The 25,170-nt window shown below is 32.3% G+C and overlaps 1 long non-coding RNA gene across 1 annotated transcript in view; it reads right to left on the bottom strand.

Moving 5' to 3' along the window:
- The window catches only part of LOC107457276 (uncharacterized), a 118,956-nt gene extending 94,531 nt beyond the window's left edge, over nt 1-24,425 (bottom strand). Inside the window, exon 1 of the long non-coding RNA XR_011638327.2 lies at nt 24,014-24,425. This is a non-coding gene — a long non-coding RNA (uncharacterized LOC107457276). The remainder of the gene's footprint in view (nt 1-24,013) is intronic.
- Between the last annotated feature and the right edge of the window lie 745 nt (nt 24,426-25,170).

Genomic DNA, 25,170 nt, shown 5'->3' with positions numbered 1-25,170 from the left:
ATTTAACATTTTATTCCATAATCTTTAAGTGAAACGTAATTTTTGGAGTAGGGGAGAGTGGGGTCAATTGTAACATTTTTTACTTAACTATTTTTAACTAACCAAAAATCCAATATATTATTAGTATTAATTGACAAACGAGTAAAGTAGACTATCCTCTACTAGGAAAAAAAATAAATACCTTATTTTAAATGTTATTATATTAGTTATTAACAATTTTTGACAGTCGTGCACTTGTACAATTGTCCCCACTTACGGGGTCAATTGTAACTGTTCATAAATTCAACTAAAACATAGTTAATTATACATATTTTCATAGTTGTGATATATTTTTTTATTGATCAAAATAGTAGTGATATTTTAGGAGTAAAAATAATAATGAGCAGAGACCTAAAGGGTTAAACTTTTAACTTTAAGGGGTTAAAAGTTTTAATTTATGCTGTGAAAGGTGACAAATTAAATAATGCACATGTAACATCATATAAATGATATAGGAAACTATTGGTGGTTCTTAAAGAGTTAAGTAATGGTTTGTAAACATATGACTATTTATTTTCAGCTGTTACAATCGTCCCTTTACTTATTGCTACAATCGTCCCCAAGACGCCATTTCAGCTTCATTTGTTAAAAACAATGCAAGTTAATTAACAAAACTAATCTTTTTTTTTTTGAAAAGTCAATCAAGGTGTTCACTTACATATTCGGTTAATAATGTGTATATGTTTAAACAAAATTACTTTGTTACAATATAATATTCTAATACCAAAAAAAGTACTTACGTAGCGTGAAAATATCTTTTGTGATGTAACTCTTTCAAAAGTACATAAAAATGGCTGCCAGCAGGGATGTACATGTAGATTTATTAAATACACCTTGTGCGCCACCTAGGAGCCAAATCTAGAACCCGACACTTGAAATTTTCCTCTGTTACAATCGTACCCAGTTACAATCGACCCCACTCTCCCCTATATTTAAGTAAATTTGATAATCAATTCTAAAAAATTTTTAAAAAATATAATTTTTTAAATGATTCAAAACTATAAAGAAAAATTTCCTTGACTAGTACATACTTCAAAAAGCATTTTTGCCCGGAAAAGAATCCCATGTATGCACAATGTATAAACCAAACTAAACAATGCTGATGTGTGTGTGTAAGATAGATAGTTCTGTATTTAATGCAAACGAAAAAATTAGAAAAAGTGCGCCACTCAAACGCGATATTTCATAACCAAACGTAGTAGTTTGTAGAAGCTTTGATAGTGTAGAACTGATTGTAGTCAGCCACGCGACATGTAGGTTGTTTCGCTACGTAGCACCCGAAAGATTTGTACACATAGTCTAAATGAATCTCGTTATAGTTTTGTGCGAACGTGTGTTTGTGTATTTGTAGTCCGTATGCCAGATAAAACGTTCGTAGTTGTACGTGCGTTTGATCATTATGTAACGTGCGAATGTTAAATACTTGTCCTTGTCTCCATTATTCCTAGATGACCTATGTTGTATACAATGTCTAAAAATCAAATCAATGGGGAAAATATTTGAATCAGAGAAAGTTAAAACGTTGGTTTCCGAGCTAGAAACTTGCAGTGAAACTAACTGCATAAAAATTAATCTTATTGTTGATAATATTTTTTTTCTTCTCATTTTTAAAGTTTTATAGTATATGAAAACTATAAGCTGCCACAAGTAGATGGTTTTATCTAACAATAAGTTAATAATATATATTATAAATAAATATATATATATGAAAAGAAATCATGTCTATGGATGTATATATCTTTTAGACTCCATGTTGCTATATTTATATTGCTTAGGTATTGTTTGTCTTTAACATTTGCTGAAAAGTTCATCTGGCACAAATGAGTGAGAAATAGGAAAATTTCAAGCCAAAACTTTCAAATACTAGTTTTTCGAAATCGTGACAGTGAAACTAATGAACTCATTTTTTTACATGTTTTGATATAATAACCGAGTGAAAAATGTTTTGGACGACGAGAAGAAGTAAGTATTTATTACAAAATATGTATACATTTCATGTTAGTTAACAATGAACTGCTGTTTTTGCTATATCCAGCTTGCTTGCTTCTATGTACGTATGTTAAATGTGCAATATAAAAAGAAATAAAAATTTCCTGAATAGAGTTGAAAGCATCCCATTTAAAGATAATTGTTCAATATGGGATGCGGGGTTTCGAGAATTCTTATATAAATATTTCTATATATTACATCTTTGTCCACCTTGGTATGTTTCCATGTTTCAAAGCATTCCCGTGATATTTATGCACAAGTGATTAAGTTGTGTGCTTTGTTATATTCCGAAACCCACAAATGTATTCCTAAGCTCCATAAAAGATAAACAAAATTAAAGTGAAATGTTTTGTGATTTTGAATTATGATTGTAGAGCCAGAAAGAAACATGGATGAAAAATAAAAGTGATAAATTTGTAATATGCGTTTTTGTCTCATTTATTTATGTTAGCACTTGATTAAAAAAATTTTTCATTGATAAGTGCCCATTCTCAATTCATAAGTGCCCATTTTCAATTCATAAGTGCCCATTTTCAATTCATAAGTGCCCATTTTCAATTCATAAGTGCCCATTTTCAATTCATAAGTGCCCATTTTCAATTCATAAGTGCCCATTTTCAATTCATAAGTGCCCATTTTCAATTCATAAGTGCCCATTTTCAATTCATAAGTGCCCATTTTCAATTCATAAGTGCCCATTTTCAATTCATAAGTGCCCATTTTCAATTCATAAGTGCCCATTTTCAATTCATAAGTGCCCATTTTCAATTCATAAGTGCCCATTTTCAATTCATAAGTGCCCATTTTCAATTCATAAGTGCCCATTTTCAATTCATAAGTGCCCATTTTCAATTCATAAATGCCCATTTTCAATTCATAAATGCCCATTTTCAATTCATAAATGCCCATTTTCAATTCATAAATGCCCATTCTCAAGACTTGCTAAACGGGAATGAGAAAATAACAAAAATGATTTGAATTCTAAAACGTAAAATTGTCAACGAAAAATAGAAAATAAATGAGAGGACAAAGCTTAAAAAAACCATAGTAGCCGAGAGTGAAACAAAAATGAGGATGAGAAAACCCATTGTCGCCAAGAGGGAGGTTAAAATAAACTCCTGTTTGTGAAAATTGCAACACCATGAAGAAATCGTCATAATTGAATGAAATTTAATACACAGTTGAGTGGTAGTGGTACAAATAAATGATTAAGCTTTCAAAGCAAACAAACAATAACAAGAAATCGAAATCAGTATTTTGTGTAGCCACCACGCTCCGCAATAAGTGCTGCCACGCGACGTGGCATGGAGTCGAGCAAACTTTGAATGTGTGTCTGAGGAAGAGAATTCCATTCTGTTTGTATGCGTACCCAAAGTTCGTCTGTAGAAGCAACAGGACGAGGATTACGAGCGAGACGCCGACCAACGAAATCCCACACATGTTCAATCGGCGACAAATCCGGGGAATACGCCGGCCAAGGAAGAAGTTGTACCTGTCGCGATGCAAGGAAGGATTGAACAGTCCTAGTAATATGAGTTCGGGCATTGTCCTGTTGAAATACAGCACCTGGCAAGGCTTGAAGGAAGGGAACAGCTTGGGGCTGTAGAACTTCACTGATGTACCGGTTGCTGTTCAGATTACCAACAATTCATAACAATTGAGATCGTCCATGATATGCTATAGCACCAAACACCATAACTCCGGGTGTTAGTCCACTGTGGCGTTCGATAACGTACTCCGGAAGATGGCGTTCACCGGCATAGCGTCTGACACGAATGCGGCCATCATGGTACCACAAATTGAAGCGCGATTCGTCAGAAAACACGACACGCTGCCAATCTGCATGCCAGTCCCTATGCTGGTTGGCCCATTGCAGCCGCTGGTGGCGAAGGTTTAGCGTGAGGGGGATCCTGTATAAAGGAGTCCTTGCGCGCAGTCCACGCTGCAGCAGACGTCTACGATTTGATGAAACACACATTGAAACAACTGTAGCTATTGACCACTGTGCTGCCAGTTGTCTAGAGGAAGCCGTACGGTCAATCAGTACCGTACGGACCAGGTGTCTATCATCGCGAGCTGACGTGACATTTCGGGGTCCACTCCCGGATTTCCAAGTTGTCTGACACTCGTCCGTCCACTGCTTCCAAACACACATCCTGTGCTACTGTTACGCTGCACAGGAGCTGCTACTGCACGATAAGACAATCCAGCTTCACGAAGGCCGATGATTCTCCCTCGTTCAAACTCCGTAAGTTGTTGAAATCTCGCTCTCTTTCGTCGAAGAGGCATAAGTAACGTCTAAGCTAACATTTACCACAAGCAGATAACCACCGATAACCATACACGCCTTGCTACAGCCGTCAATTTATACAGATCGATCAGCCGTTCAGAGGGCGCTGCTCAGCATACACATGCGCTACGGATCTCAAATTCTAATCATTTGCATAACATGCTCTGCTTTGCATTTCCTGAAAATTTCAGCTCCCTCGCATAGGTCCTTCATGGTGTAGCAATTTTCACAAACATGAGTTTACATTTCCACGCTCTATGGAGAGGTGATGAGGAACTAATGTACTTAACAAAGGAATTAGTCGGGATAGCCTGGTCTGTAGGGCGCTGGGCCCATGTCTGAGAGTTCATAGGTTCGAACCCCGCGGCCGAAGACTCCCCGTGTAGCAAAGTGACTGATGCACGTTAAATTTGTTGAGTCGCAAAAGTCCTCCATGCCTCGGGGGGTACTTGATTGGAGATCGATCGTTCTCCGATTCTAGTCAAAATTACGATCTGTGGATGAATGAATGGATGTATGAATGGGTCCGCCCTATAAACGGGTGCGACGTATGGTGTGGCAGATGTCGAATTCTTGGCCATAGATAGCGCCACTGAAAATCAAGAAACGCACGCTCTGCCTTAATTTGCTCGATTTCACCAAGCAGGCTTGCCCATGTGGCAAGTAGCATTAGAACCAACCAACCCAACAAAGGAATTAGCATTCATATGAAACAAGATTTTAGGGCATCAAGATGAGGTAGAAATAATTTTGGCACTAGCAAAATTGAATTTGTGCCTAAGATTCCAACACTGTGCAGCAATTGATAATTTATCGCTTACTTGAAAACAAACCTATGCATTGTGCCTAAATTTTACAGCTAGTCTGGTTTATTCGATGTAGCCAAGGTCACCCTGTCAAGGTATTTAAAAATGCCCCAGCGATCTTAAAAACTGAAAATGATATTTAAGGGACCTAAATTTAATCTTGTTTGCATGCCTAAAAATGACTAAAACTAAATCGGTAGAGGAGTAATTTTGTAGAAAACGAGAGAAGAGAAACAATAAAATTCACTGTAAAGATTAGAAGAAGAACGTTTGGGTCCAGTAAATTTAGCAAGATCTGAATCAACTATAGATGGTTCAAATCTACATTTAGCAGCAACAAGTTCAGGATGTTGAGGACGTTCAAAGAAAAATCAGGTCTGACAATTAGGGTAATTAGAAATAATGAGAGGGAGCAAAGAGACGGTAAAATGTTTACAATAAATAGAGGGAAGGGTCGCGATGGCTCGGGGGATAGAGCGCTCGCCTTCCAATCAGGTGAATCGGATTCGGTCCCGGTGATGGCTGGTCAATACGAATTTCGCATCCGGCGTGCACCTCCCCCAGTGCTGACGTGTAATATCCACAATGGTAGACGGATCATTGGTTAGAGTCCCCTTGCCGTCAGGCTAACCGTGAGAGGCTCTTGTGGTCTTCCTCTCCATGTAATGCAAATAAGGGTCAGTTGCACCATAAAGTCCTCCACGAAGGCAAATTTCTCCCGATACTTGATCCAGGAGTTTCGTTGTCTGGATTGTTTTCAAAATTACAAGGCTATGGTGTTGAACATTAGTAGTTGTAAACCCAAAAATTGGGTCGACTGTTCAACGATAGTTATAAAATAAAATAAATAAGGGAGAAAATGATCAGGGGATTTAATTACAGGAACAACTAAAACGGAAATGTTGAACTAACTCTCTCATCTAAAGTAAATTGAGTGTTGGTTTCAGCCGTGTTGACAACCGAAAGTATCTCTTAAAACTCCGTATCACTGTCTACTAAGACAAACGTATCGTTAGCATATCTTTTACACCATGAGAATTTAAACAATTTAAAATATTTTTCTTAGAAATGCATGAATCTGTTACAAAAAATAAGAGAAAGAGGGTTGCACATGACTGAACTCTCAATTTGTTCATAGATATTACTATTGAATTGATAATCAGTTCGCTGAACAAAGGAATTTACAAGAGAGATAATATCTTCAATTTCAATAAAAGAGTGGTGAAAGTCACAATTAGTTGTTCTTGTAGCTAAACACCCTAATTATTTTTCCACCTGTTTCCTGTAAACATTTGACCGTTTCCTGGCCCCCTCATTATATTCTGAACACCCTAATTATCAGAAAATTTCAGCATTTCATGCTTTCATTTTTCTAGCAATTAATTTTTGCTCTTCCTCTTTAAACTCTGAACTTCCCCTTTCTAAGCGTGAAACTTCTATAGTTGATTCATGGAAACTTCTATAGTTGATTTACTATACTCACTAGACCCAAAAGCCCCTCTTGTTCTAATACTTACTGTGAACTTGTTACTTTACCGTTCTTTCTATCCCGTTTGTTATATAATTGCTAATAGCTTCTCCCGTTTTGCTTTTAAAGTCATTTTTAGGCCTGTTAGAAAATTTTTATTCAAATCTCTTAAAGATACTATCAGTTTTAAAAATCGAGCGGGCATTAACCACATAACTAGCCAGTGCGACCCTGGCTAAGTCAGACAAACCAGGCGTGCTTTAAAATTTAGACTTAAGGAACAGTATAAATGTGGCTGCCAGCAGGAATTCAATAAATTATCGATTGCTGCACATTGTTAGAATCTTGGGTATTAATTCCATTTTGACAGAGCCAAAACCTATTTCCACTCTAGTCACATCAGCTCATTCTGATGCCTTGGAATCTTGTCTCCTTCATATGAATACTGATTACCTTTTTAACAACATTAGTTCCTCACCATCTCTTCATAGCGCGCGGAAAGGCAATATACCCTGATTCGCCTCTCTCGGTGACAATGGTTTTTCTTGATTTGTTTTTTCATCCTTATTTTTTTTCAGCTACTATATTTTTTCCTAATTTTGTTCTCACTTTCATTTCCCATATTTCATTGGCATCTTTACGTTTCACATTTTAAACCACATTTGTTTTTTTTTCCATTCACGTCTGGCAAGTCTTGAGAATGGGCGCCAATTTTCGAGAACTTGAAAAATGGTGACTTATGCAGATCAACCAATTTGGTAATAGCAGGGGTCTGTCCAGACATTTTGTGAAAGGTCCGTTTTTCATGAAATTGTGAAAAAATTACTCGCATTCTTTCAACCAGGGTCCGCTTTTAAAAATTTGTGCAAATAGGGTCCGTTATTGCAAAAAAAACTTTTTCAAGGAGTTTTTAAATTGTAAAGACATACAAGATTATGCTCAACACTGTAAAATTATAATTAAAAAAATTAAATTTTCAAAAATAAACAACAATTGCTGTTTCTAAATTAGAGATGCAACATACAAATATTTGGTATTTAGCTTATACTGCTGAACGCAGAATATTCATTATGGGCGAATAATGGAAGAATCGTCTACCGAAAACAAAACTTAATTCGTTTACCTCCATCTTTCTTGTTTTCTGCCCTGGAAAGGGTTTATTCGATTAACAAAATAATAATGAAGATAAACAAATTGTGAAAGGTCCGATTAAAAGAAAAATCATTTTGTGAAGGGTCCGTTTTTAAGTTAAAATATTTTGTGAAGGGTCCGTTTTTATGAAAAGATATTTTGTGAAGGGTCCGTTTTTATGAAAAGATATTTTGTGAAGGGTCCGTTTTTATGAAAAGATATTTTGTGAAGGGTCCGTTAACGGACCCAAATTTCTTCTAAACAGACCCCTGAATAGTAATATAAAATATGTTCTGTTAAAAATGCAGACAGGTAAAATAAATTGTGTTTAGGAAATTTAAAGCTTTTCAAGCAGGAAAATGTTGTTCCTAACAAGTTCTCTGGAGGATCATAAAATTTAGCAGCCAAGTCTTACTTTCTCACAATGAAATGCATTATAACTACTTTCTTAGCGACATTAGTGTGGTCCTAATTGTAGCTTCTAAATTATAATAAAAGGATGATTAGTGTGTAATAGTATTTGCGATTTTTGAAAAGTTGACTCGTAATCGCCCAGCACCATATAAAATATATTAAAACTGATAAAAATATTCTAATAACATACGTTTACCGATGCAAGTTTATGAAATTAAATTGAAATTTGTTCTTCGTATCTTTAAACATTTAGTCAAAAATAGCTCTGAAAAACTATGAAAAAATCGATTGCAAGTTTTGAAATAAGCTAGATCTCAAAGGCAAGGTCATTATTTTAAAGATTTGAGAATCTTAAATATTTTGATCCCAAAAATATAGGTTGGGTAGTGCGTACTTGTGAAAATAATTTTTAAATTGACCCTTACAATATAACAACTCGATATTTTACCGTCTTTTACTTCATAATCATACTATTACTCAATATTTACTCGATACTGTCAATAATTCAAGAGTTTGTAGCGATTTTTTAGAAAATTACATTTCACACGTACTAAATTAATAATTAACACTTGTAGAAATATTTAAGAAAAAATATAGTTTTTTAGCATGAAAATTTAATAAACCGTATAAATTTTTAACCACAGTAACTTAAATCACATTTCCTGTTGTAGATTCCCCGTGCTAAACGACATGGAATGCAGTTAAAAATCGAATTCAATGTCTCAAAAACGTTCATGCACTTGGTGATTCTTTATCAATTTATTTCCTTATCAATTTATGCCATTTCCTTATAATTTTAGTTAAAATGCCATGCTAACAAGCAAGGAAAATTACATAAAACAATTTTGATTAATACTAGTTGATAAATTTAAAAATATATGGACCAAAGAGCAACGTTGTGAAATCAAATTTGAAAAATACCCCTTGTAACCTTAAAAACTTAATCTATTCATTCAAAAACTCGACATTCTCTTATAAATTGTTACTGCTTAAATGAAATTTGTATAGCTCTACGTTAAAGACCGACACGCATAAAAATTATTTAAATCCTAAAAATATTGTTTTTGTCGGGTAAATAGTACAGGAAACTAATTTTTAAAATTTTCGTATAAATCCAGACACTATTTCTTCATCAGTTCTCTTCACCACCCTTATAGAGCCCTTTAGTAACCTCTTCAAAAGTGAATTACTGAAAAAAAAAACTACAAATTAAGAGTTGCAAATTAGCACTAAAGTTTAAAAAAACCTCATTGAAATTTGTCAAATCTTCAGCTAAGAAAGCGGAATAAAACTATCAAAACCAGCTTTATTGCCTGATAAAGCATTCAGACGTTTTTAATAATAACATTTCAACTCCTCTCCGTTTCCTTCAGCAATCAAGCAGGTTTGGACACTTTTAGCCCTACTTATTTATATTGATTCATTGAACTTCAACAGAATTTTTTATTTTTTCCTCACTTAAATATTTGTGATTAGAATAAGGGTGCCCCTTGGATTGGACACTGTAACGTGGAACCTTTACTGTATTTAAATCATCCGTTTTCTTCTTATTAATTCTATCTCGATTACTTTTAACTAGAAAATTTCTCTAATAAGTCATTTTACCTGATTTCTGTAAGAATATAAGAAAAGTCGCCAAAATAGAAAGGACACCCAATTGCAAATTTTTACCATTCTTATTTTCTGTCTCTAATCTGTATTTGTAGGCAGTAACTATGGAACACCCTGCATAATAAACCTACGAACAATAACTCATACAGAGTTTTCCTTAACAATGACCGTTAATATACTTTCATAATACTTGTTAAAAATGAAACAAAACATTAATTGTTGCAAACTGATATTTCAGTGAGAAAATTGAATCAGTATCAAATTGAATCAGTACAGAGAAAGGTAGGTCTGAAGTTATATAAGCATGTTTCATTCTCGGAGGAAACTGAGGTAAGTTAAAAAATGATTATTAAAGACTCCTCCTAGCTTCATCAGGCAAATCAAACTAGCTTCGATATTTTTCATCCCAATTCACAGTGGGCCAGAAGACATGATCTTTGGCCAAAAGTCAAAAATTACATTTCAACTAAAATATGTACAGGCAGCTTTATTATCGCCTAAATTAAGTATTCATAATCATTCCAAACATTATAAATTACTTTTTGGACAATGTAGTGAAAAATATGTTTAAAAATATTTTTTTAATGTAACTTTTAAATTTATATTTCAGAAATATATATAGGAATTTCACGTTTATGTTACATTTTTATCAGAGTAATTAGTCTGAAATTATAGTACAATTTTTCAGTTTGTTGGATTAGTTAATACTCTTGACAAACTTATAGTTTATATCTTATCATTTGACATTTTACAATGTCTGAATCATTTTCGAAACTTATCTCCAAAAAGTTCCACGAGGTAATTAGCTAAACTTTTTTTTGTTGTCTTCTTTGATGTTTCTTCTTTCGAAAAAACCTGCCCCATTTGGCGCATATTGCAAAGGAGGACTAAATGTACCGAAAAACAAAAATTATGTTTTTCTTCATGTTTTCGTGTTATTTTGTAATATTACTTCGGAAATATAATTTGCTTTTCATTTTTAATATAAAATTTCGAAAATTATTATATTTTCATTGATATATATATATATATATATATATATATATATATATATATATATATATATATATATATATATATATATATATTTGCTCGCCATATTTCAGCCGCCATCTTGATTTTTTTGGTATTTTTAGTGTATTCAACTATGAATTCAATTTACCTGCACATGAAAACCCTAAATAAAAAATCCCAAATTTTGAACTAATTTTATCGAAATACTAATTTTGGCCACGAAACCTTGGATGCTGGCCCACTCTGCAATTCCTTACTTGTGATACAACAGATTTCGATAGTTTCCGTCCTCGTTTAAATAATATTTTAAGAAAACTTATGTTTAATTTTTGCGCTTTCTCGCTGACAAAAATTCTTAAAATGAATATTAAGGATGAAGGAATACTACCCCCCTCAAAATCTCAGGGCTAAAGAGAATAGAAGGGCTGGTTCACTCCTTTGAAGTATCTTTCGCCGCGCCGATCCTCCGACGTCACTCTAGTGACGTCACTTTGGCGCAAAGCTCGCACTTTTACTTCAAGAACGGAGCGTTTGGCCTTACTAGCTCTAACTAATATTGGATCATTTCTTCTTGCGAGATATTCTAAGACATTTATTATTTTCTATAATGACTTTCCTCAGTTTTTGCAGTGAATTTACAAGAATTTAAAACTATTATCGAAATGCCAGTTTTCGCGATTGCAACTTGCAAAAATTCTGATATAAAAACAAAAGGAAAAAGTATAATTTTTCGCGTGTTCCCTAAAGTAAATGAACAACTATGTAAAGAATGGATTCCGAAATGACACAGTTAACATAAAACAGCAATACGTTTATTCTGTCGTAAAGAACTTTTATGAAAATTCATTATCTAAATAGAAACCGCCTCGTTACTTCATAAAGAAAGGCAGGTGAAAAGAATTAAAAAATAGATAAAGTCAAAGAAAATTAAAATGTAAGTAAAAAGTATAAATAAAATATATAGTATATAGTTGAAATTCTCCTAATTTCATAACATATTTTTTAATTTAGTTATTCTAAATATTTATGATTTTTTTTTAAAAATTATATTCTCTTCAATTTAAATATCTATAAATTATATAATCGTAAATTTAAATGTCTATAAACAATTGTAAAATTTCTAATGTCATTATGAACCTAAATTATTATTTTGCTTCAGTAATTAGCGTTTAAGGTTGATGTTTCCTAATGATTAAGTATGAACAAATTGCTATTAACGACATATTTTAAAATCAGGGATTCTAAATTTAACTTAACTTATCTTTATAAAAGAACATGTAGATAAAAAAAGGGTCGATATATGCCTTCATTTTTCCTAATAGTTAAAGTTAAAACTGAACTTTTTAAAATAAAGTATTTATCGTGTCATTTTCACCAACTAGCAAAACATTTTTGTAAGTTTAAAATGGTATTTTTTTAATATAATAACCAAGAAAGTTTTTTTTTTTCAACTATGTTTATGAACGGAAATAATGTGTTAATTACGTAAAGTTTGAAGGCTAATAACCAGAAAAAGTCTGACTTATTTTTACAAAGAGAAAGATGCAAAGTTATCATATCTTTGCTTGCGATCTCCGAGATCTGTGGACACAGTGACGTCATGAGGAGGGAAATCGTAGCTTCAGCTCTAAGAGTGGAGTGAACTAGCCCTTGTATTCTCTTTAGCCCTGCAAAATCTCCTAAAATTTACAACTGTTTAATTTAAATGCTTTACAAAGTCAGTGTTTAAAGAAAAAGATAATTAGCTGGTACTTTTAAACAGCTTTACAGAAAAAGAGATAGCGTACAGTGCACCAAAAAAAACAGCCCACCCTGAATAACTTTTGATCGAATCTTTACGTTCCAGGACACAGTCTTAATGATTTAGGACGTGGCCTCAAATATGTTAATTAATCAACTGCAGACGATATTTTAAAATTCGAAAACAAACACAGTAGCATACTTTGAATAAATATACCTTTTTTTTCAACGGATTCGAATTTCTGACCCCCGAAATATACAGTACTACGGGATAGTCGCAATCCGGGAAATATGCTTCCTATAGTTTTGCCATTAGAGAGACTCAAAGTTTGAACCCCTTAATAAAAATTTTACTTTTTGAATATTTTGCCATATTTCGAAAACTTTTTAATCGAATTGAAAAGTTTTTGAGCGCAATTATAAAATTCATTTATGCTAAGAAACTTGCATGCAAAAATTAAATTTTAGTAAATATTTACTATTTTATTAAGTTTGTTTGTTTGTTCGTTCATTTACGTCCAATTAGAGCTGCACAATGGGCTATTGACGACGGTCTGGGAAACATCCCTGAGGATGATCCGAAGACATGCCAAAACAATTTTGATTCTCTGCAAAGGGGATGGCACCCCCGCTTCGGATACCCGACGACCAGCACGCGAAGTCGAGCACTTTACGGTAGAACAGTTTAACGAGGACCAATACCGCACACCCTTGGTCCCTACGCAGACTAATCCAAGTGGTCAGCCACCCACTGACCGTAGCCAGTGATGCTTGACTTCGGTGATCTGCTGGGAACCGTGTATAAAATTATTACTTACACATAATACATTATTAACATAATACATAATACATTAACATAATACATAATGCATAATACATTATTAAAATTATTTATTACACATTACATTATTAACATTATTAGTCGTAAACTCAAAACTGGGTCCGCTGTTCAATGATGGATGAAGCAAAATAAAATAAAAAATTTGCAGCTTCATGCAGAATTGTAACATCATTTTAAAGACTCTCAAAAAATATCTGAAAAAGATGTGAAATAAAGTGTCCTTAGTAAAGTTCAAGCTATTCTTTGAATTAAAGTCAATTTCTTTACTTTAAGTACCTAAATAAATCCTTACAACCTTAATATCTTGATTGGATTTAAATAAAGAAATAATACCGACGTTGATATGAGGAAACCGATTTTAAAATTACACGAAATTAAGTTCCTAAAAAGTTAGTACCACACACAAACTTCCAACATGCATTCATTTGCGCAACGTATTTTTAATGTGATTAAAAGATCAATCGAAACATAACATTAGTATTTTATTAAACTGACAATAAAATCTATCTTTTTAAGGTTTTTTTAATGTCTCTTTTTCAAAAAAAAAATATTTAAAAAAAAAAATAATTCACTGATTTTTAAAATCAATGGCAATGCATCAAAATTTTATTAAGTCTGATGTTAGACTTCAACTAAGCAACTGAAGAAAAAAACATTGAAGTAATACTACACACTTAAGCCACTTTTGAGGAAAGATCTATGAAAAAGACTAATTAAAGCACCGTGTAGAATAATAAGAGCTATAGATTAAATTTAGGCCATTCTACGTTTTCAATGCTAGACACGTTTTTAATTTTCTAGTACGATAATGTTTTGTCACTGGTATTCATTCTAATGTAAATCGACCTACTATATCAAGTGAATGAAATAAAGTATGAAATAAATCATGATGCTTGTTTTAACTTTTACAAGTTTCCGTGTACTATCCAAAGAAAATATCCATAAAGTCGCCATTTTTCGAGGAGTTTATGCGACTTCTCTATTTACTCGCCAAAATGAAAGCCCAAAGAAAATGAACAACTTACGCTCACGAGTTAATAAAAATAAATAACACTGCCATGTCGGACACTCTTTTCTTCGCCAAACAGAAAAGTATTTAAATAACAATAAACCATTACTTATAATAACTTTTGTGTTTCTAAAAACTCACTTCCTCGCTTAGAGAATTATGCAATGCGAAATATTTTCTAATTGCGAGAAACATTCTTCCAACGAAATGCAATGCAACAAGTCAAATTTTCAAATATTTGTTTAAAGTACTGCTTAAAAATACTTATTTTACGTTCTATTTACACCCAAAAATAAGATTGAACATAAATTCAATCCCATGTAATTCCTGCTCATTATATCTCAAAAATTTATAGTAATTAAATATTTGGAATATTTTGCGTTTAAGCAATTCAGGGGTCTGTCCAGACATTTTGTGAAAGGTCCGTTTTTCGTGAAATTGTGAAAAAATTACTCACATTCTTTCAACCAGGGTCCGCTTTTATGAATTTGTGTAAATAGGGTCCGTTATTGCAAAAAAAAATTTTTTCAGGGAGTTTTTAAATTGTATAGACATACAAGATTATGCTCAACACTGTAAAATTGTAATTAAAAAAATTAAATTTTAAAAATTAAACAACAATTGCTGCTTCTAAATTAGAGATGCAACATACAAATATTTGGTATTTAGCCTATACTGCTGAACGTAGAATATTAATTTTGGACGAATAATGGAAGAATCGTCTGCCGAAGACAAAACTTAATTCGTTTACATCCATCTTTCTTGTTTTCTGCCCTGGAAAGGGTTTATTCGATTAACAAAATAAGAATGAAGATAAACAAATATGTGAAGGATCCGATTAAAAGAAAAATCATTTTGTGAAGGGTCCGTTTTTAAGTTTAGATATTTTGTGAAGGGTCCGTTAACGGACCCAAATTTCTTTTAAACAGACCCCTGCAATTCCTCCAGAAAAATTTACAGCAAATTTTGTGGTTTGATTCTTATAAATCACTAAAATTATAACATTCAGTCATGAATATTTTGAGCATAGCACTTTATGTTTTATTCAGCTGGAAATTACCAAAATTTTGATAAAATGTTACAAACATTGCAGGAACTGTTTGCCTTCTTAGCTTTATTTGAACTTTTTGGCAGGATTTTAAAATATAATATCTGTTATTGAATTTAACAATTACCCAAATTATTTTTATTTTAAATTTTCTTAACTTTTTTAATTTAATTCTTCAAAACATAATGGGAAAAATTAAATTTTCATAGAGAAAAATATTACGTATTATAAAGTAATAAAGTACGATAACAAAACCTTCTTTAATAATACATCATTAAAATAATGAAGTAGTTTTGTGTTCTCATTTTGATTAGCATAGCAGTGATTTTACAAATTTTTAAAACTAAAGTTTTACAGTAAATATTTTACAACATTCTCGAATCTCATTCTGCAAATCAAAAGTGATAGATCTCTTATGAGCTAACTTTACCAAATTTTAAGCAAATTTTCAAAATTTTAATTATTTCAAAAATGGATTGATAATGGTTGAAGATATCAGCATGTGCCAATTCATAAGATCAAGTAAATCCTGAGATAAGTTTTTGACTTTTAGCCATTTTTTCCATTAGACATAAATATTTACTATAAAATTTTAACTGACGTTCATACATTTTTAAAACATTATAGCCATCCTTTAAATTTAAGTTCAATTTTTAAATATTAATCTTATTTTATGAGAAATACATTTTGAGATCACAAACATGAGATCATATCCTCCTAAATACTATGATTTAATTTTATTATTTTTGATTAAAATTCTAGTAAAGAAACGAAGAATCCTAAATGTAAATCAAAAGCAATTTTAAGTATAAACAAAAATGAATAGTTTTGCCTCAAATGTTTGTTTCCCATTACAACTGAAATTTTGCGCCAATTGGAAAACAGCCAAGAGTTTTGTGTCCTGGAATGCTCGTCTTATTCAATATACATTTTATTTTAAATCACACCATTTCTGTAAAGAATGATGTATATTTGACTCAAAACACTTTAATATCTATACAGTACTCTACATGACTATGTCAAAAAAATAGAATATTTTTGTAACAGTCATTGTTTGTTATTCAGTTGTCATCTATTTAGTTATTTGAGTAATTATTTTGATAAACAAAATCTTTTTGAATAGTTAAAATTATATCGTTTCTGTAAAGGATCTTTTAAAAAAATCTCTGTAATAGGAAAAAAAAATTTCAAGTTCTCTTAGTATTTTCTTTAAGACTGGAAAGACTGAATTACCTATATTGCCCAAAAATCAGTCAAAATGACTGCATTGTGAAAGAATAACTAATGTATAAAGAAATTTGGTTAAAATTTATTTTCAATACTTTTGATATTATTTTTAGTTACATAACAAGTTATTAGTAAATATTAACAATAAAAAAATTCTATGTCGTACAAAAAGTCACCAAATTCTAAGAAACTGTGTCATCATTGTTTTTCTAATCGAAATTAAAAAGCAGTCAAAATGACTTCCTTAGGCAATCTAGTGTTAAATAAAAATAATATTCTTAAGTATTTTAATTTTTGTAACTAGATTAAAGCTACTTGAAATAAAATATAATATACCTGTATAGTCTACTCGTAAATTTACTAATTCCTTATTAAGAAGTTTTAAATACTAATTATTAAACAATTTTATTCATAACTAAAAAAAACTAAACTCAGTGGAGCGACAGCTCATAGAGGGCCAAGACCTACTGTGCCCATTTCAGTTTTCTTGACCTTGGCAGGGGTGCTACTCGCAAAATATCAAATTGTCTCACCAGAAATTGCATTTCGTCTCAGTTAAAATCTCTTTTTGGCTCAGTTTGTCTCAGCTAAAATTATTTTTTGACTCAGTTTATCTCAGCTAAGATGACTATTAATCAGTTTGATAACAATATTAAGATAATTTTCAAGATCCATAAAACCATTAATAGCATACTAGGAGTACTACAATTATACATACATTCACTATTGCTAGGATTTTAAAAAACCTGTATATGATTGATTATAAGAGTCAACAAAATTATTTTGTGGACTGTTTTCATATATATTGCATTTATCATTTATGCCAATGAATAGTATCTGTTCCACAATTTTACAAAGTAAATGTTAACTTTCTTATTTTTTAAAATATAATGGTGTAACCTTTCTAAAAAGAAATATCTATTTAGTTTTGGTAATTCAAAAGGGAAAATACCCATTTTATTTTGAGCTCAAATTTCTTCTCAAAATATATAACTATTCAGTTACAATGGAAAGTCTACAGATTTCAATAATTAAAAGAGAAACTCAGTAATTAAATAATGAGAGTTTAAGAAAATGTAAAAAACACAAGAAAAAAACCACTCTTTGATAGAATTCAGGAGGTGCAGTGAAATTTTGAAATATTTCAGGTAGAATTTTTCAAGAAAATTTTAGGGAGCACTTAATAGCCAAAATTAGCATATATGCATTTTTATATCAAAACAGAAATATATAAAAACAATTATAAACAATTTAAAAAGACACATATAAATATACTTTTCTTTCTAAAATGACATGCATCCTTTATTAAGTATAAAAGTAAACTTCTTAGTTAATTGGCATTGACTAGTAGATTGTACTTTCTTGCATTCACAAGATCAGTTAGTTGACTATGTTCTTTTAATTTATGTAGCTAAATATACAATCATAAAATGTAATTATGAATGCACTTAGTAATTGTTTAAATGCAACAACTGTAGAAAAATATATCACATTTTTACAGTAACTAATTCAAGAAAAAACTTAATTCTACTTCTTTCTAGAATCGTGATACTGGATTTTAAAATCGCGAGAGTATGAATAGCGATATTGGGTTTTAAAATCGCGAGAATATGAATCGCGATTTTGGATTTTAAAATCACGTGAATATGAGTCGCGATTTTGGATTTTAAAATTACGTGAATATGAATCACGATTTTGGATTTTAAAATCACGTGAATATGAATCGCGATTTTGGATTTAAAAATCACGTGAATATGAATCGCGATTTTGGATTTAAAAATCACGTGAATATGAATCGCGATTTTGGATTTTAAAATCACTTGAATATGAATTGCGATTTTGGATTTTAAAATCACGTGAATATGAATTGCGATTTTGGATTTTAAAATCACGTGAATATGAATCGCGATTTTGGATTTTAAAATCACGTGAATATGAATCGCGATTTTGGATTTTAAAATCACGTGAATATGAATCGCGATTTTGGATTTTAAAATCACGTGAATATGAATCGCGATTTTGGATTTTAAAATCACGTGAATATGAATCGCGATTTTGGATTTTAAAATCACGTGAATATGAATCGCGATTTTGGATTTTAAAATCACGTGAATATGAATCGCGATTTTGGATTTTAAAATCACGTGAATATGAATCGCGATTTTGGATTTTAAAATCACGTGAATATGAATCGCGATTTTGGATTTTAAAATCACGTGAATATGAATCGCGATTTTGGATTTTAAAATCACGTGAATATGAATCGAGATTTTGGATTTTAAAATCACGTGAATATGAATCGAGATTTTGGATTTTAAAATCACGTGAATATGAATCGCGATTTTGGATTTTAAAATCACGTGAATATGAATCGAGATTTTGGATTTTAAAATCACGTGAATATGAATCGAGATTTTGGATTTTAAAATCACGTGAATATGAATCGAGATTTTGGATTTTAAAATCACGTGAATATGAATCGAGATTTTGGATTTTAAAATCACGTGAATATGAATCGAGATTTTGGATTTTAAAATCACGTGAATATGAATCGAGATTTTGGATTTTAAAATCACGTGAATATGAATCGAGATTTTGGATTTTAAAATCACGTGAATATGAATCGAGATTTTGGATTTTAAAATCAAGTGAATATGAATCGCGCTGTTGGATTTAAAAAACACGAAAATACAAATAGCGATATTGAATTTTTAAATCGCGTAAATAAGAATCACGATGCGTAATTTTTAGATCACGTGAATGCGAATCGCAATGAGTAATTTTTAAATAGCGTACAAATACGAAAAACGAGATCTGATATTACAACTGCGTGATAACGAATCGCAATATTGGATTTAAAAATGCGTGAATACGAATCGCGACGTTGTATTTTAAACTCGCGAGAATACAGATCGCGATATTAAATTTTTAAATTGAGTGAACAGGAATTGCTAGTACGACTTTTAAGTAGCGTAAAAAAATCGAACACGTAAGTTTTAAATCAGTTAAATACGAAAATCGATGATTGATACTGAAATCGTCTGATTAAAAATCGCGATTTTAGCATATTCCAGCGCAGTTCCTAATATTTAAAATTCCGAAAATCAGCCAAACAAAAAAAAATCAAATATCGGCGATCGAAACGAAATGCTTCGACTCCTTTCCACTCTATAGCGAAAGTCGCGGAAATACAACTATCGTTCTGGCGGGCTTGGGTTTCTCTAATTGGAAATTTTAGTTTTTGGAACATGGTTGGAAACTTTAAAAATTGGGAGAAAAAAAGCGGATTTTCGCTTTTTTGCGGAAGTCTTTCATCCCTGAATAATTATGTGCACTGTACAGTTTCCTAAGAAAAAAAAGCAAGATAATAACCAATAGTATAAGGGAAGAATACCCTCTTTTTTTACAAGATCACGTGCATACGATACTCACTGCTGTACATAATCCAATTGTAGACACGAAACGCATATTCTATATGCATTCCAATAGCCGACAATTAGCCGTATTTAGGAGGCGTGAACGGCAAAATGCTCTCCAATGACTCACGGCGATGCGGATTAATATTTGAAACTGAATTCAGGTTTGTCAAATTTTGGACGTTTTGTCTCAGAATGGCGCAGCTTTGGCAGAAACTGAACTGAATGTCGCAAAATGGGGCAGTTATGCCGTTTTGTCTCAGTTTGTCGCAAATGGCGCAAGCGTAGCACCCCTGCCTTGGGTTCTGGGGTGCAGGACCAGATGTTCCGGTTAGGTGGTCAGCCAAACGCGGAACCCCCAGTGTTTAGTTCCCAAGCATATTTAGTACTCATTTATCAACTCACTGAAGGGATGAAAGGTTAAGTCAACCTTGTCCGGTCCGAGGATCGAACCCAGGACCTGTGGCACGGGGGCACGAAGCACTACCACTCAGTCACCGGTCTTTTATTGATAACTATCATTAAAAATATATAGATGAGTTAATAAGTTTTTTATGCAATAAAAATATTTGAGCTCTAAATTGTTTTTATGTCGACTCAAATATTCAGTTCATTACTCTAGTTAATTAGAATTAATTAAATTTTTTAAAAAAAAATCATATATAAAATTTTGCATCTACCAAAGGGAAATTTTTAATACAGCCTAATGCCATGCATATTACCAGTCATGGTTTCAAGTGACAAAAACTAAAAATTATACATATTTATCACTAACTAATGGATAAACAACAATATATCTTGATTGTCATATAGGCGAATCTTTCTGAACACATTGGATCATGAAAACTATAAAAGGAAATACTAGCATTTATTAATTTCAACGAATTTTGGTTTATGGTAACAAAACTATTATACAAAGGGCGCTCCATAAAAACCAAGAGTAAAATCATAAAAAAATCCAGAATATATTTACAACAAAAAATAAATCCCTCAGATGATATGCAACGGTCCCATCATTCAACCTACTTTTCAAAACAAGAAAGCTTCTTTGGAAGGTTCTTCAAAGAACTGCTGATATGACATTAGAATATGTATCAAATTTTCTGCCTCAGAATTTCTTCTTCAACGTCGGAAACAGCCAAAAATCACACGGTCTGAGATTTGGACTGTTAAAATTTCATTGCATGACCCAGGCCGTATGGCCTGTAGTGTATTTACCACTACAAAAATAAGATTCCAATTCACTAGTATATAAGATATGTTAATTCGATTTTATGTTGGGATTCCCATTCATAGATGAAGGTTGAAATGGTCTATATAAATCCTCTACCCACATTGGTGACCCTACTGCCTCTACCCACTTCTGCCTCAGAATTTCTTCTTCAACGTCGGAAACAGCCAAAAATCACACGGTCTGAGATTTGGACTGTTAAAATTTCATTGCATGACCCAGGCCGTATGGCCTGTAGTGTATTTACCACTACAAAAATAAGATTCCAATTCACTAGTATATAAGATATGTTGATTCGATTTTATGTTGTGATTCCCATTCATAGATGAAGGTTGAAATGGTCTGTATAAATCCTCTACCCACATTGGTGACCCTACTGCCTCTACCCACTTCTGCCTCAGAATTTCTTCTTCAACGTCGGAAACAGCCAAAAATCACACGGTCTGAGATTTGGACTGTTAAAATTTCATTGCATGACCCAGGCCGTATGGCCTGTAGTGTATTTACCACTACAAAAATAAGATTCCAATTCACTAGTATATAAGATATGTTAATTCGATTTTATGTTGGGATTCCCATTCATAGATGAAGGTTGAAATGGTCTATATAAATCCTCTACCCACATTGGTGACCCTACTGCCTCTACCCACTTCTGCCTCAGAATTTCTTCTTCAACGTCGGAAACAGCCAAAAATCACACGGTCTGAGATTTGGACTGTTAAAATTTCATTGCATGACCCAGGCCGTATGGCCTGTAGTGTATCTACCACTACAAAAATAAAATTCCAATTCACTAGTATATAAGATATGTTAATTCGATTTTATGTTGGGGTTCCCATTCATAGATGAAGGTTGGAATGGTCTATATAAATCCTCTACCCACATTGGTGACCTGGACGTGAAGTGAACATGAATACCTTGACAGAAACTCCCACTTCGATATGAACACACCTACCTTGATGGAAACTTCTACTTCAATTTGAGCACGCCTACTTCGATGGATTGTCCACATTGAACTGTTGACTTGCTACTTGTAACTGCGACTTTATCCACCTCCTCAGACTGTTGCTACTCAGTCTCGATCACACACAACGTCGACCTGCATACTCTCGACTGCTAATGGCAGCACAGGAGCAATCACGACCCTGAACTTAATACAGCTCTCACGGCTTCTCACAAAAGAGCAATGAATCAACTAATGGTAACTCATTCATCGAATTCTATCACAAATATGATTCTGGTGGGTGAATACTGTAGTGTATCTACCACTAAAAAAATATAATTCAAAAAAACAAATTTCTAAGATTTACGAAAGTAAAATCAGTTAAGAGAAATATTTTTAAAAAATAAGATTGTAGCCGCGTTTAGACCATAAACCTAAGATTGGCTCATTGGGATGGCCATTTATAGATCAATATTCAACGTGAGTACATTGGTAATAGGATTTAATCCTTATGCACTGTGTAGATGAATATTTATAGTTCCTTAGGTATACTTCAGAAAATTACATATTTAGAAAAATAAAATATACGATTCAATTAAGAAATGGAAAAAAGTTTAAACCATACATATACAAAAAAAACAAGTAGCTTAAAGAAATTCCAAATATTAAAAGTGTATTTTAGAATCTAGCAGATATCAGGTGGAAAGAAATAGCAAATGCACATAGCACATAGAGTGGAGCAGAAAACCGTAGCTATTTGAAAATTTAAAAAATTATAAATGTAAATAAGAATTTTAAAGTGCTCAAAATCTATAAAAGCTGAAGTTTTAATTTCTGACATTCAATACCAGCATTAATAACGCATTCCTATTAATCGCAACAAAATATTCAAGCAAATTTTAAGAAAAAAAATTATGAACTGGAGATTAAATATTTTCTTGACACATTAAAATCTAATTACATGATAGAGTAAAGAGGAAATTTTTATATCTGTGTGAATTATTTATATGTTGTGGTAAGAAAAATTCTCTTAAATCAAATACAAAATCAGAAATCAAATATTAAAGCATAAATTTAGCCACCATTAGAAAAAAAAATTTCCCTTGAAGTGGAGAAATTGGCATCTCTCAGTGAGTTGAATTATACATATCACAATAACAGTAAAAAAATACAAATATTTATTACTATGATCAAGAGAAAAATACTGCATATAGAAATAGTATCGTGATCTATACCATAATCTTGGCAAGCTCCGAGCAGAGGCCAGCGAGAAATTTAAGAAGAAAAAAAATAATAAATAAATAAAATAAAAAATTTCAACTTTAAATTCCATTTGGCTACTTGGCGATTGCAGTTCATCCGATAGATCATGATACAGAAATATCCCCTTGCAAAATATCCAGTAAAAAAGAAATTGAAGTATCAGAATAAAAATCTGTCTTGACTGCTAAAAACTGTATGAGAAAAACATTTGTGAGTTTTCAACAACTTTAAAAGGTATGATAGTGCATCATGAGTTAATCATTATCATTTACCCAAGTAGACAAGTAAGATTTGAAATTTTCAAATTTTTCCAAAGAAATATCCGCAAAGGTAAAATTAATATTATTCACTTAAATATTTATACAACTCTATTAACCATTTTTCGAAACACAATTAACACTTGTGGTATGACCTTCAGAAATTTCAATTGAATTTTCTATGTATCTGATTAAACGACGTTGTTGCTTTTACACAAAATATGCCATGATTTTTTACAAAACACAGTTGAAAATAAATAAAATTCACTTACTTACAAATACATGTTGCAAATCAAGACCAATCCAACAATAAAATAAACCCATTCTTCTAAACATTCTGCATTCTTCTAAATCGTCCTAGTGCGCGTGTGATTAAAATAAACTTAAAACTAAAATTTGCTTATTAAATGCTAGAGTACGCATGCGCAAGAATATCCGATGTTGCCATCTAACTGTAATGTTCCCAGAAAATTCCTGTATTCCCTAAAATGTGAATCTGAAGGAGATCTAGTGGAAGGGTATTCGTATGAGAAATTTCTGCAGGATTTCCAGTCGAAAAGTGAAAATAAGAGCAAGATGTCCCTTGGAATTCCCATAATTATACATTTCTTCCCTCGAACGACACATTTGGGAACGGTTTTGAAAGATGGTTACAATGTGGAGTGTTCCTTACCAACATTTGACACAGCTTTTTTATCTCTTATTCAACTAGCCACCTCGGCACAGGTAATATGGCTATACCGAGGATGTCTTATTTCCATCCAATACAAAACGCTTTCTCAATGCATGTTGACACAGGCTTTGCAAAACTGAAACATAAGACTTCACAACATTTTTTGGAGCCACAGCATGCTGATTACAACTTCATAATCAGAGAAAAACCGACCAGGTGGCCGAGTGGTTAGCGTGCCTCGACTGCGAAGCCAATGGCTGCGGGTTCGAATCCCGCTCTGGGTGTGTCTCTACGTGTTGTCTTTTGTTGTGTGTGATGTGTGAATGTGGCACACCAAAACATTTTTCCCATAACCTTCTTTTATTAATTTAACTGTTTCTTAAGCTGTTTTGCCCTAGCGATAGAAAAATTTTATGACATAACGCATTTTGTTTGTTGACTCTGAACCCACCATTTCTGCACAGGGAAATAAAAACAGATCTTCAAACAAGCACCGAACTAGGAACATAAAATCGTTGTTTAAAATAATTATAAATATTCGATTAACATTTCGTTTATTATATTGATATACAACATAGATTTGCAGGCTTGTGTGCTCAATTAAGGCTTATAAACCTTTGTCAAGCAGAAGAACAGGTAGCACAATATAGAGAAGGACATCACAAAGAATGCATCCAGGGTTAAGGCGGGATTCGAACCCACCACCTCCACGCTTATTAACATTTTGATAAGATAGTCAGAACTTCTTTTCAGTTCCGCC

The sequence above is a fragment of the Parasteatoda tepidariorum genome, chromosome 12, assembly GCF_982258835.1.
Source record: "Parasteatoda tepidariorum strain Cologne lab strain chromosome 12, Ptep-v5.0, whole genome shotgun sequence".
Classification (NCBI taxonomy): Eukaryota; Metazoa; Arthropoda; class Arachnida; order Araneae; family Theridiidae; genus Parasteatoda; species Parasteatoda tepidariorum.
This window is presented reverse-complemented; position numbering and strand designations above follow the sequence as displayed.